The sequence below is a fragment of the Colobus angolensis genome, unplaced genomic scaffold (genome assembly GCF_000951035.1).
Source record: "Colobus angolensis palliatus isolate OR3802 unplaced genomic scaffold, Cang.pa_1.0 Scaffold289, whole genome shotgun sequence".
Taxonomy (NCBI): Eukaryota; Metazoa; Chordata; class Mammalia; order Primates; family Cercopithecidae; genus Colobus; species Colobus angolensis.
Genome location: NW_012116143.1, coordinates 681,306 through 693,618, shown reverse-complemented (window position 1 = coordinate 693,618; position 12,313 = coordinate 681,306). Strand labels below are relative to the sequence as shown.

The 12,313-nt window shown below is 38.1% G+C and overlaps 1 pseudogene; it reads right to left on the bottom strand.

The window, feature by feature from the left end:
• Positions 1-9,470: 9,470 nt before the first annotated feature.
• Positions 9,471-10,537, bottom strand: LOC105516714 (annotated as a pseudogene).
• Positions 10,538-12,313: the final 1,776 nt, after the last annotated feature.

The window sequence follows — 12,313 nt, the reverse complement described above, 5'->3', positions numbered from 1 at the left end:
AAGAGGGAATGCATATATGACAAGAGAATCTGTATTACAGATATGTAAAACAACCTCAGTGAAGGTGGTGGGGAAGGTGACAACCTAGATAACTATGGAAATGAGTGAAGTCTATAAGGCTAAATACAATAGGAACTGCATATAAGCACTGTACTCTAGTTGATAAAGATGTTTTCCATGAGGATATGGATTAACAATTCTAATACTACTAAATGTCTGTACTGGAATTGAACAATTAAGTAAATGGATGATGTAGGATACAAGCCAGTTTTCTCACTGCTGGAGTGAGAATCTACAGATAAGCCAGAAAAGAAGATTAGAATGATCTATATGGTACTGTATAAGAGTTGGAGACATATGTATGAGCTTATGTTTAGCTAAATAGATCTACAGATAGTTGCAAGCAGAAATGTTTATAGATATATGTATTGCACAGGTTAGTACACACACACACACACATATCCTTGCTCTGTCAGCTAAGACAGCCTACAAGCAACAATATCCCAGTAGCAATGAGCAAATGTGGTCTCCAGATTCTAGTTTCCAATAACATTCTCTAATAAAAGGAATCAGGACTTGGAGAAATGACTGATTCCAGAACTGGGGCAGGAAATACTCAAGATAAGCCAAGAACATCCTGTGGTAACAGAATGTAAGGAAGTGCTCAAAACAAACAAAAAAGCAAAAGACACACCTACCTTTATAAGGATGCTTTATAAGAGCACAAAAGCAAACAAAAACAGCTTCCAATGGCCAAAGCTGGAACACTTTGAACAACAAAATAAAGAGCAGGAGGTGCTTAATATCATTAGTTATCAGAGAAACTCAAAAGTGAAATCACAATGAAAAAACACAATTGACTCACCAGATGATTAAAATGAAAAGACTGAAAAGATAAAATGTTGATCAAGACATATTAATATTAATATAACTCATACATTGCTGTTGAGATTATAAAATGGTACAACCAATTGAGGGAAAGGTTTGGCAGTTTCTTATACAATGCCAATTTTAGGTATTTACCCAACAAAAATGAAATTATATATCTCTAAATTGTATGTGTATAAAAAGGCTTGTACATGAATGTTTATAGCACCTTAACTCATAATAGCTAAAAACTGGAACTAACCCAAATGTCCATCAATATTTATCTTCATTGGACAAACAAACTGTATTGTATTTATAAAATGGAGCACTACTCAACAATAAAACGAAGCAAACTGACAGCCACAACATGAATGTGTGAAAGAACCCAAGCAAAATAATTTATAACATAATGTACTTTATCTGATCTGGAATAGGCAAAACAATAGTGAACAAAATCAGAAAAATTGTTTTCTCTGGGTGATGGGGTGGTGTATGGTCTGGAAAGAAGCATGAGAGTACTCCCTTGGGTGATGGAAATATTCTGTATCTTGACAGGTGTGAATTACTTGGGTGTATATATTTATTGAAAGTCATCGGTTTGTAAAATAAAGATGTGCAATTCACTGTAGTATAGTAAATTTTACCTAAACTCCTTAGGGAGAAAAAAGCTTAAAAACTAAGGTTTTATGATGATAATTTTTATATATTGAACATTTATATTTATTTTATTTTAGATTCAGGGGATACATGTGCAGTTTTATTTCATGGATATACGATGTAATAGTGAAGTTTGGGTTTCTGTTGTGCCCATAACCCAAATAGTGAACATTGGACCCAACAATTAATTTCTCAACCCTTACCCTCATCTCTCCCTGCCCGCTTTTGGAGTCCCCAGTGTCTATTATATTCACCTTTATGTCCAGGTGTACCCACTGTTTAGCTCCCACTTATAAATGAGAACATATATATTTGGTTTTCTGTTTCTGGGTTATTTTATTTAGGAGGATGACCTCCAGCTCCATCCTGGACTGCAAAGTACATGATTTCATTCTTTTTTTTTATGGCTGCATAGTATTTCATGGTGTATATTTACCACATTTGCTTTCTCTGCTCATCTGTAGATGGACACTTAGGTTGATTCATGACTTTGCTATTGTGAATAGCACTGCAATAAACATATGAGCGCAAGTGTCATTTCTATATAATGATTTTTTTTCCTTTGAGTAGATACCCAGTAGTCAGTAGTAGGATTCCTGGGTTGAATGGTAATTCTACTTCAGTTATTTGGGGAATCTCCATACTGTTTTCTATAGAGGTTGTACTAATTTACATTTAAACCAATAATGTATGTGTTCCCTTTTCTCCACATTCATACCAACATCTATTTTTTTTTTTTGACTTTTTAATAATAGTCATTTTGACTCGTGTGAGATAGCATCTCATTGTGGATTGTATTAGTCACGGTTCTCTAGAGGGATAGAACTAATAGGATTATATATATATCCTGTTATATATCATATATATATCCTGTTATATATCTCATATATATATATGAGTTTATTAAGGAGTATTAACTCACATGATCACAAGGTGCCACAATTGGTCATCTGCAAGCTGAGGAGCAAGGAAGCAAGTCTGAGTCTCAAAGCTGAAGAACTTGGAGTCCGATGTTCAAGGGTAGGAAGCATCAGCACGGGAGAAAGATGTAGTCTGGGAGGCTAAGCCAGACTGGTCTTTTCAGTTTCTTCTGTCTGCTTGTATTCTGGCCTCACTGGAAGCTGATTAGGTTTTGCCCACCCAGATTGAGGGTGGGTCTGCCTTTCCCAGTCCACTGACTCAAATGTTAATCTCCTTTGGCAACACCCTCACAGACACACCCAGGAACAGTACTTTGCATCCTTCAATACAATCAAGTTGACACTCATTATTAACCATTACATGGGTTTAATTTGCATTTTTCTGCTTAGTGATGTTGAGAATTTTTTTCATGTTTCTTGGCCACTTATGCATCTTCCTTTAAGAAGTATCTGTTCATGTCCTTTACCCACTTTTTAATGGGATTTTTTCTCGTTGATATGGTTGAGTTCCTTGACGATTCTGGATATTAGTCCTTTGATACATGCACAGTTTGGAAATATTTTCTCCCATTCTGTAAGTTGTCTGTTGACTTTGTTGATTATTGTTTTTACTCGGCAGAAGCTTTTTAATTTAATATAGTCCCATTTGTCTATTTTTGTTTTTGTTGCATTTGCTTTTGATGTTGTAGTTATAAATTATTTGCCTAGGCCAGTGACCTGAAGAGTGTTTATAAGGTTTCTTGTAGGATTTTTATAGTTTAGGGTCTTACATTTAAGTCTTTATTTAATCTTGAGTTAATTTTTGTATATGATGAGAGATGCAGGTCCAGTTTCATTCTTCTGCATATGGCTAGCCAATTTTTCCAGCATCATTTCTTGAATAGGATGTTTTTTCCCCACTGTGTGTTTTATCAAAGATCAATTGGTTGTAGATATGTGGATTTATTTCTGGGTTCTTCATTTTGTTCCATTGATCTATATGGTTTTTATACCAGTGCCATACTGTTTTGCTTACTATAACCTTGCAGTAATGTGATACTACAGCTTTGTTCTTTTTGCTTAGGATTGCTTTGGCTATTTATGCTCTTTTTTGGTTCCATATGAATTTTAGGATTTTTTTTTTCTAATGCTGTCAAAAATGACATTGGTAACTTGATAGGAATTGCATTGATTCTGTATATTGCTTTGGGCAGTATGGTCATTTTAACAATATTGATTATTCCAATCCATGAGTATGGGATATTTTTCCATTTGTTTATGTCATTTTAATTTCATCATTGTTTTGTAGTTCTCCTTATAGAGATCTCTTCCTCCTTGGTTAAATGATTAAATGTATTCCTAGGTCCTCTGTGTATGTGTGTGCATTGTAAATGGAATTGAGTTTTTTATTTCATTCTCAGTTTGAGTGTTATTGGTACATAGAAATGCTCTTGATTTTTGTATGTTGTTTTTGTATCCTGAAACTTTTTTTTTTCCCAAGTCTAGGAGTCTCTTGGAGGAGTCTTTAGAGTTTTCTAGGTATAAGATCATGTCATCAGTGATCAGAGATAATTTGATTTCTTATTTTTCAAGTTGGATGCACTTTATTTCTTTCTCTTGCCTAATTGCTCTGGCTAGGACTTCCAGTACTATGTTGAATAAAAGTGGTGAGGATGTACACCCTTTTCTTATTCCAGTTCTTAGGGGGAATGCTTTGAACTCTTCCCCGTTCACTATGTTGTTGATGGTGGGTTTGTCCTACATAGCCTTTATTATTTTGAGGTATGTTCCTTCAGTGCCTAGATTGTTGAGGGTATTAATCATGAAGGAATGTTGGATATTATTGAATACTTTCTTTGCATCTATTGAGATAATCATATAGTTTTTGTTTTTAATTCTGTTTATGTTGTGAATCACACTTATGGATTTGTGTATGTTTAAGCATCCTTGCATCCCTAGAATAAGACCCACTTAATCATGATGTATTATATTTTTGATGTGCTGTTGGATTCAGTTTGCTTGTATTCTGTTGAGGATTTTTACATCTATTATTCCTCAGGGATATTGACCTTAGTTTTCTTTTATTGTGTTCTTGCCTGATTTTGGTATCAGGGTGATACTGGCTTCATAAAATGAGTTAGGGAGGAATCCTTCCTTCTTGATCTTTTGGAATAATTTCAGTTAGATTGGTACCAGACTTCTTTGTACATCTGGTAAATTTATCTGTGAATCCACGTGGTCCTGGGCTTTTTTGTTGGAATATTTTTTATTACAGCTTCAGTTTTATTACTCATTATTGGTCTGTTCAGGGTTCTACTTCCTTCTGGTTTAATCGTGGGAAGTTTTATGTTCCAGAGATTTATGCATTTCCTCTAGGTTTTCTAGTTTATACTTTTAGAATTGAGAGAGGTAGGGCCTTTTTCTGGATTAGCTTTGTCTGAAAGGGAATTTTGTGGGTTGTTTGATCTTCTATCTAGACCATTAAATTTTTCCCCATATCCACAAGGAGGCTGATTTGCTTTCTTACCATTCATGTGTTCACTGGAGTAGCACTTTTAATTTCCTTCAAGAACATTTCCTTTGCATTCACAACTTGACTACCTTTTTGATGCAGGAGGACTAGCTTTTGACTTATCTCAGCTTTTGGCATGCCTTCATCACTAAATTTAGTAATTTCTAGCTTTTGATTTAAAGTGAGAGATGTATGACTCTTCCTTTCCCTTGAAAAGTTAGAAGTCATTTTAGGGTTATTAATTGGCCTAATTTAAATACTGTTTCTCAGGAATAGGGAGGGTGGAGGAGGGAGGGAGGGAGACAGAGAGAGAGAGGAAAGAGGGGAGAGCGGAGAGGAGAGGTAGAGGGAAGAGTGGGAGGAGGAGAGGCGGGGGCGGGGGCAGGAGAGGAGAGAGGGAGGGAGGAACAGCCAGTTGGTGGGGCAGTCAGGTACACATAGTCATTATCCATTAAGTTTGCTGTTTTATATGGGGGCAGTTTGTCATGCCTCAAAACAATTACCATAGTAGCATTAAAAATCACTCATCATAGATCACCATAATAGATTCTTTTAGTCTGTTTTCTGTTGCTTATAACAGAATACCTGAAACTGGGTAATTTATAAGGAGAAATAATTTATTTCTGACATTTATGGAGGCTGAGAAATCCAACATTGAGAGGACTTATCTGGTGAGGGCCTTCTTTCTGGTAGGGACTCTCTACAGAGTCCCAAGGTGGTACCGAGCATTACATGGTGAGGAGGCTAGGTGTGGTACCTCAGGTGTTTTTTCCTCTTCCTATAAAGCCTCCAGTTCCAGTATTGTGATAACCAGTTAATCCAGTAACCCATTAATTCATGAATGGATTAATCTACTTGTGAGAGCAGAACCCTCGTGACCTAATCACCTCTAAAAGGTCCAGCTCTCAGTACTGCCACAATGGGGATCATGTTTCAACATGAGTGGCAGAGGGGACAAACATTCAAACTGTAGCACAGATATAATAATAACAATGAATTTGGAAATATTGTGATAATTATCAAAATGTGACATAGAAGCATAAAGTGAGCATATATTGTGGGAAAAATGCCACTGATAGACTTGCTCAACTAAAGGTTGTCACAAACCTTTAATTTGTAAAAGAAAAAGCAATATCTGCAAAGCACAATAAAGCAAAGGACAACAAAACCAGGTATGTGTGTGTATTTTAAAAGAATATTGGATTCAGTTTGTTGAAACTTTTGTTCATAATTTTTGTGTTTGTGTTCATGAGGGATATTGGTTTGTAGCAAGCTTGTTTAATCCATGGCCCATGGGCTGCATGCATCCCGGAACAGCTTTGAATGAAGCCCAATGCAAATTTGTAAACTTTCTTAAAACATGAGTTTTTGCAGTTTTTGTTTTTGTTTTTAGCTCATCAACTATCATTAGTGTTAGTGTATCTTATGGGTGGCCCAGGGAAGCAAAAAAATTGATACCCCTGGTCTATAGTTTTTTTTATAATAGCTGTATCTGGTTTGGTGTCAGGGTAATGCTAGCTTCATAGAATGAATTGGGAAGTACTACTTCCTTTTCAATTTTTTGAAAGAGTTTGTATAGAATAGATATTATTTCTTCCTTAAATGTGTGGTAGAATTCACTAGTGAAGTCATTTGAGCCTTGAATTTTCTTTTAGGGAAGGTTTTAAACTACATTATTGATTTTTTAAATAGATAATAAGGGTATTCAAGTTTTAAACTTCTTCTTGCATGAGTTTTGGTAATTTGCCTTCCAACTAATTTGGAAATTGTTGGATTTATTGGCATAAAGTTGTTCATAATCTTTCCATATTATTCTTTTTTTAAATTTTCTTTTTAATAGAGCCTTGCATTGGTCAGTTCATCAGTTCAAAAATTAAATTAAGTATTTTAAACCCTTAATAATAGCATTTTGAGAGGCAAGAGCAGCTCCAGCTTGGAAGAGAACATTTGCAAATCGTGGCAGCCATGGCTTAATGCCATCACTGGTGTGTGCATGCATTCATGCTGGAGGTTGCTACATAAAGGAAAAGAAAGGAACCAACAGAATTCAGGGTATCCAAAGTTTCATCTAGTACACTGACTGGAGGTGCTACAGTTTAATACAGCTGAGGTTCAAGGTCCCTCACACATCCTTCATCTGGGAAGGATGCCCCACGCATTCAAATATAATCCCATGGTATGCCCTGTTTTACTGGCCACAAAATGTACCCAACTGTAGTAGAGAACTATGAGATTGTCAGCAGGCAGTGCTCCAGAAATTTTTAAGTCATGTCTAGTTTTAAATCTTTGGAATAAAACGGATTTTTAAAAAATACTCTCTAACTAACATACATTTAATTGCCTCTGGCAAATGGACAGATTGTGTGTGTGTGTGTGTTAAGGGTGTTTTTTCTTTTCTTGTTGTTTTGTATTATTTTTTGTTTGTTTGTTTTTGGTCTAAATAGAAAAAAAGGAAAAGGAGAAAGGAAATTCTTGAGACCAGACCTCGCAATGCCCCAAGTGTCCAATTGGCAGCTACAGCATTTGTGAGGAGGTTCCTTTGCCCTCAGATGAGTAGTTTCAACATTTCAGTGAAAACAAAGGCTGCAGAAAGCTGAAAACCCAGATCTTGAAGGTTACTGTCATATATGTGTTTGTGTTTCTTTTATTAGTTTTGCATCCCAAATATGTATGGGGTGGCATTTTAACAGTCAATGAGTCAAACAGTCAAAGGAGGACAGGAGGGGAGCCAGCTGGTAGGAGGGAGCAGCAACTGTGTGTGGACCAAGCACCATTTTTATTTTATAAACGTGTCTTGAAGGGATGGTCCTAGAATATACAAAATATACACTCTGTCCTAATAACCACCCTGCTTGCTTGCATAGGCCACTTGATGGTCTTAAAGGCAATCTTTGGAGTTGAGGCCAGTACCTGCTAGCTAGGAATGCAGGTGGATAGTGACCAGTATTGGATGTGTGTGTGTGTGTGGTATGAAAAGTAAGGACTGTAGACTCCTTTGGAGTCAGCTTGCAGAGTAAATGTGGGGCCTCTGTTAATCCTGGGGATTCTAGGTCACAAGTCATGGTGGGCCTAGCCAAAAAAAAAAAGAAAGAAAAAAAAGAAGCAAATGTGTCTCTCCTTTTAGAAAACCCATGAAAGAAACACCTCAACCTTTTTCTTAAATGTCAACGCTTCACTCCCACAGTGGCATTTTAAGTTGTGTATTGTAACAAATGGGGGTATAGGAGCTCAGTGGACATGAGAGAGAAGATAGGATGATGTTTTGTGAAGTCACTAGACTTGGGAGGCATCCTCAGGTCTCCCCACTCCTAGCAAGAGTGATACTTTTGGCTTTTTGTCACATCATAAGCCAGAGTTAAATATACAGCTGCCCTCTGAGACTGGCGACATCTATGCTTTAACTGGTTATGGGGTAGCAATGACACCCAGCACAACGGTTGATCATTATGAGCTGAGGTCATTATGCCTCAAGGAGGATGAGAGAACTGTGATGTCCCATCTGATTGGCTGTTGTGAGAGCTGAACATTCAGGTATTAGAGAGAGTCCTGAAGAGGTTTAGTCCAGGGAGAAAAGATAAAACACTTAAGCTTCCAAATAAGCTTTTCAAGTTTTCGTTAGCAAGAAATGGAGAGATTAAAAAGAAAAAATCTAGCACCGGCAACAAGGTGAGGCTCAAGGGATATACTGTGATTTATCGTCAAGGACTTTATTCTCTTGGCCACTTTGCAGTCATGCTAGGAGTTTCCAGAATCCCTGGTGCATATGGTGTGCAAGAGTCAAAAAGTAAGAAAAGAAAACTCCTCCCTTGAGAGTGAAGTCTACAGAAATGCAGGCCAGAAAGGTGTAAGATGTTATTCCAGAGTCTGCTGCTGCTAAGGCCTTTGGGATCAACGTGAAAGATCTCAATAGTACTAAGAAGAACCAAAACCAGTCAACAGTTCTCTGAGGAAGTCTGACGCACGGAATAGTAGGACTTTTCACACACAAAGGACAAATAAAGCAAGAGTTAATTTTGGCTACCAAACTGCAATTTGGTTTTCTAGGTCATTTTCCCCCAACTATTTAAAAAGAAACATTAGTGCTACACATACACAAACTTTAAGATGCTGAATTCTCCTATCAAGTTGAACTGAGAAGCTAGTGAAATAAACCCCTCAGAGTGCCATCCACCTGCAGAGATGTCACATCCATTTTCTTTGATTTCCATTGGCAACAGCGGGAAATAATTCGAATAGTGCTAAAGTAAGCAGCCAGTCTGCCTTGCTGAATTCACCTGGTTGCCTTCTTCATCTTCTTCCATCTAGCTAGGGCAAGGCGTAAAAAAGAGACTTATATATTTCAAATACGGTTGAGTGCATGACAATGTGTATGTGTGTGGGTCTGTATGTGAGTGTGTGTATGTGTGTACAGAAGTTTATAAGTGAGAACTTTCTTCTGCAAGGCAGTGGGTCCCTGCCTGAAGTCCAGCCCCGTGCCTCATGGTATTTCCTTTAGACACTGACTGATGCCACTGCAACTCTGGCCTTTCGGTTTTTTAGATATGTCTCTTCATATGGAGGGCAAGATGGTGAGACCTTGAAAAATACCCGTCGCAGCGGTAGCATTTGAAGAGCTTTGCACCTGTGTGTTTCCTGGAGTGCCTGGTGAGCTCATCGCTTCATGCTAAACGCTACACGCATCCCTCCTATGAACACCTGTAAGGCTTCTCACCTGTGTGAATCCTATGGTGGGCCTTTAAGTGGGAACTTTTTGTATAAACTTCCTGGCACCCGTTAAACTGACAGCAGTGAACCCTCTTCTTGTTTTAGGGACATGCTTCAGCCCCTGGCCTTCCTTGGTCACTGTCGCTCTGTCCACTCTTAACGGCTCCAGCAGCCGTCACAGCTGCTGAAGCTGTTGTGATCCCTCCCACCTTTACGGAGATGAGAGCACCCTTCTTGGCCACTAGTTTCAGCATCACTGTGCCATCCACGGCAGAAAGAGTTTGTGAGGTTTTGACCAGATGGCGGCTGAGCTCAGGGGATGATGGGGACATTAATGAGGTCACTGTGTTGAGCTGGACCTGGTTGACAGCTGTGTAGCTGTCTAGAGAAGAGTTGGTGGCTGGAGGCTGAGGCAGGTCTCAGATAGCAACTTTTCCCCAGAGAGCAAGATGTCCACTGCCAAGCTCTTCTCACAGATGGCCGCTTCCACGGGGAGCAGTAGGAGGTCTAAGCGACGGAAGCTTTCCTCAATGCACCAGGGAGGAGAAGCATGGAGGAAACAGACCAAGTCCTCACCAAAGGTCTCCGAGATCCTCCTGGGCTCCATCTGTAGGTAGCGTTCCAATTCAAGGCATATCTCTTCTGGAATATTCCCTCTTCTCTCAGTCTCTGTTCTCCTTATGGGACCCTTTCTCTTATCCTGTGTTTCCCTCAGGGGTCTTCACTCCCACAAGTAAATATCTTCCAGGATATCCTGGAAGTAAGGCTTCTAGACTTCCTTTCTTCCATTTACTTATTCATGCTGCCAGGTCCCTAGGGATGGCAAAGCCGAGAAGTAGCCGGTGTCATGGACAAGTTGTAGCTCCTGGAATATACTATAACTAGCCAACACGTCCATGCTGCTGCTGCAGGGCAAAATGGGAGGCGAAACCCTCCCCTCAACACAGTTGAGGCTGTTTATCAGTCTGTCTGGCTCACCCCCCAAGAAGACAGACATCCAGTGGCCCCTTTGTTTCAGTCAGACGAAGCTGCCATCTATTTCTGCAGCTCTGTTCGCTCCTAATGCAATCTTTGCTTTTTATTTTGGGAAGTTGCATTTTTTTCCTCTCATGATTGCTTCTCTCCCCTACTTCCCTTCCCTCCCTAACCTTACCCCATCCTTGCTAGTTTGTAGTCTCGCCCTCCTGTTTCTCCCATATTATTCTTTTAATATTTGTAGAATCTGTAGTGATGTCACCTGTTTCATTTCTGATGTTGGTAATTTCTGTCTTTTTTTCTGATCTATCTGCTACAGGCTTTATTGATTTCAAAGAGCTGTTTTAGTTTTCTCTACTTTTCTGTTTTTTATTTCTTTAATTTCCAATTTGACTTTTATTATATCATTTTTCCTGCCTACTTTGGTTTTATTTGCTCTTTTGCTGCTAGTTTCTTAAGGTAGAAGCTGAAATTCATTGATTTGAAACCTTCCTTTATTTTTTCATATCTGAGTGCTTTAAATTTCCTGTTAAGTATTGGTTTAATGACATTTGATATGTTGTGTTTTCATCTTGTTTAGTTCAAAATACTTTCAAATTTCCATTTTTATTTACTTTTTTGATTCATGAGTTATTTAGTAGTAGTTTAATTAGCTTTCAATGATTTGGGAATTTTCTAAGGATATTTCCATTACTGATTTTTAAAAATTCCATTGTGGTCCGAGAACATATTTTGTATAATTTGAATCCTTTTTGATTTATTAAGATCTATCTCATGGCTCAGAATATGGTCTGTCTTGGCAAATGTTTCACAGGATTTTGAGAAAAATATATATTCTGGTATTATTGGGCATGGTGTTCTATAAATGTCAATCAACTCAAGTTGATTGATAATGTTTTCCTTAGTCTACTCTGTCCTTATTGAGTTTGGTACTTGTTCTATTAGTTATTGAGAAGATATTGAAATCTCCAACCATAATTATGGATTTATCTATTTCTCTTTGTATTACTATCAGTTTTGGCTTCATGTATTTTGAAAGTCACTCGTTATTAGGTGCTTAAATATTTCTGATTGTTACATATTTCTGATTAATTTACCTTCTTGTCCTTATGAAATGTCCTTTTTAATCTTTTTTGCTCTAAACTATATTTTTTTCTGACATTAATACAGCCACTGCCACTTTCTTCTTACTGGGAGTAGCACGGTGTGTTTGTGTGTGTGTGTGTGAGTGTGTGAGATATAGTTCAGATGTGTGTCCCTGCCCAAATCTCATGTTGAAATATAATCCTGAATGTTGGAGGTGGGCCAGGTGGGAAGTGATTGGATCATGGAGGTGGATTTCTCATGAATGGTTTAGTGTCATCCATTGGTGCTATCCTTGTGATAATGAGTGAGTTCTCCCAAGATCTGATCATTTAAAAATGTGTGGCACCTCGTTGTCCTCTCTCTTGTTCTTGAAGTGCCTGTTCCTACTTTGCCTTCTGTCATGGGTAAAAGCTCCCTGAGGTTTCCCCAGAAGCAGATGCCTCCATGCTTCCTGTACAGCCTGCAGAACCATGAACCAATGAAACCTCTCTTCTTGTAAGTTAACCAGTCTCAGGTATTTCTTTTATGTTTTCTTCAACTTTTATTTTAAGTTCGGGGGTACATGTGCAGGATGTGCAGATTTGTTACATAGGTAAACGTGTGCCATGATGGT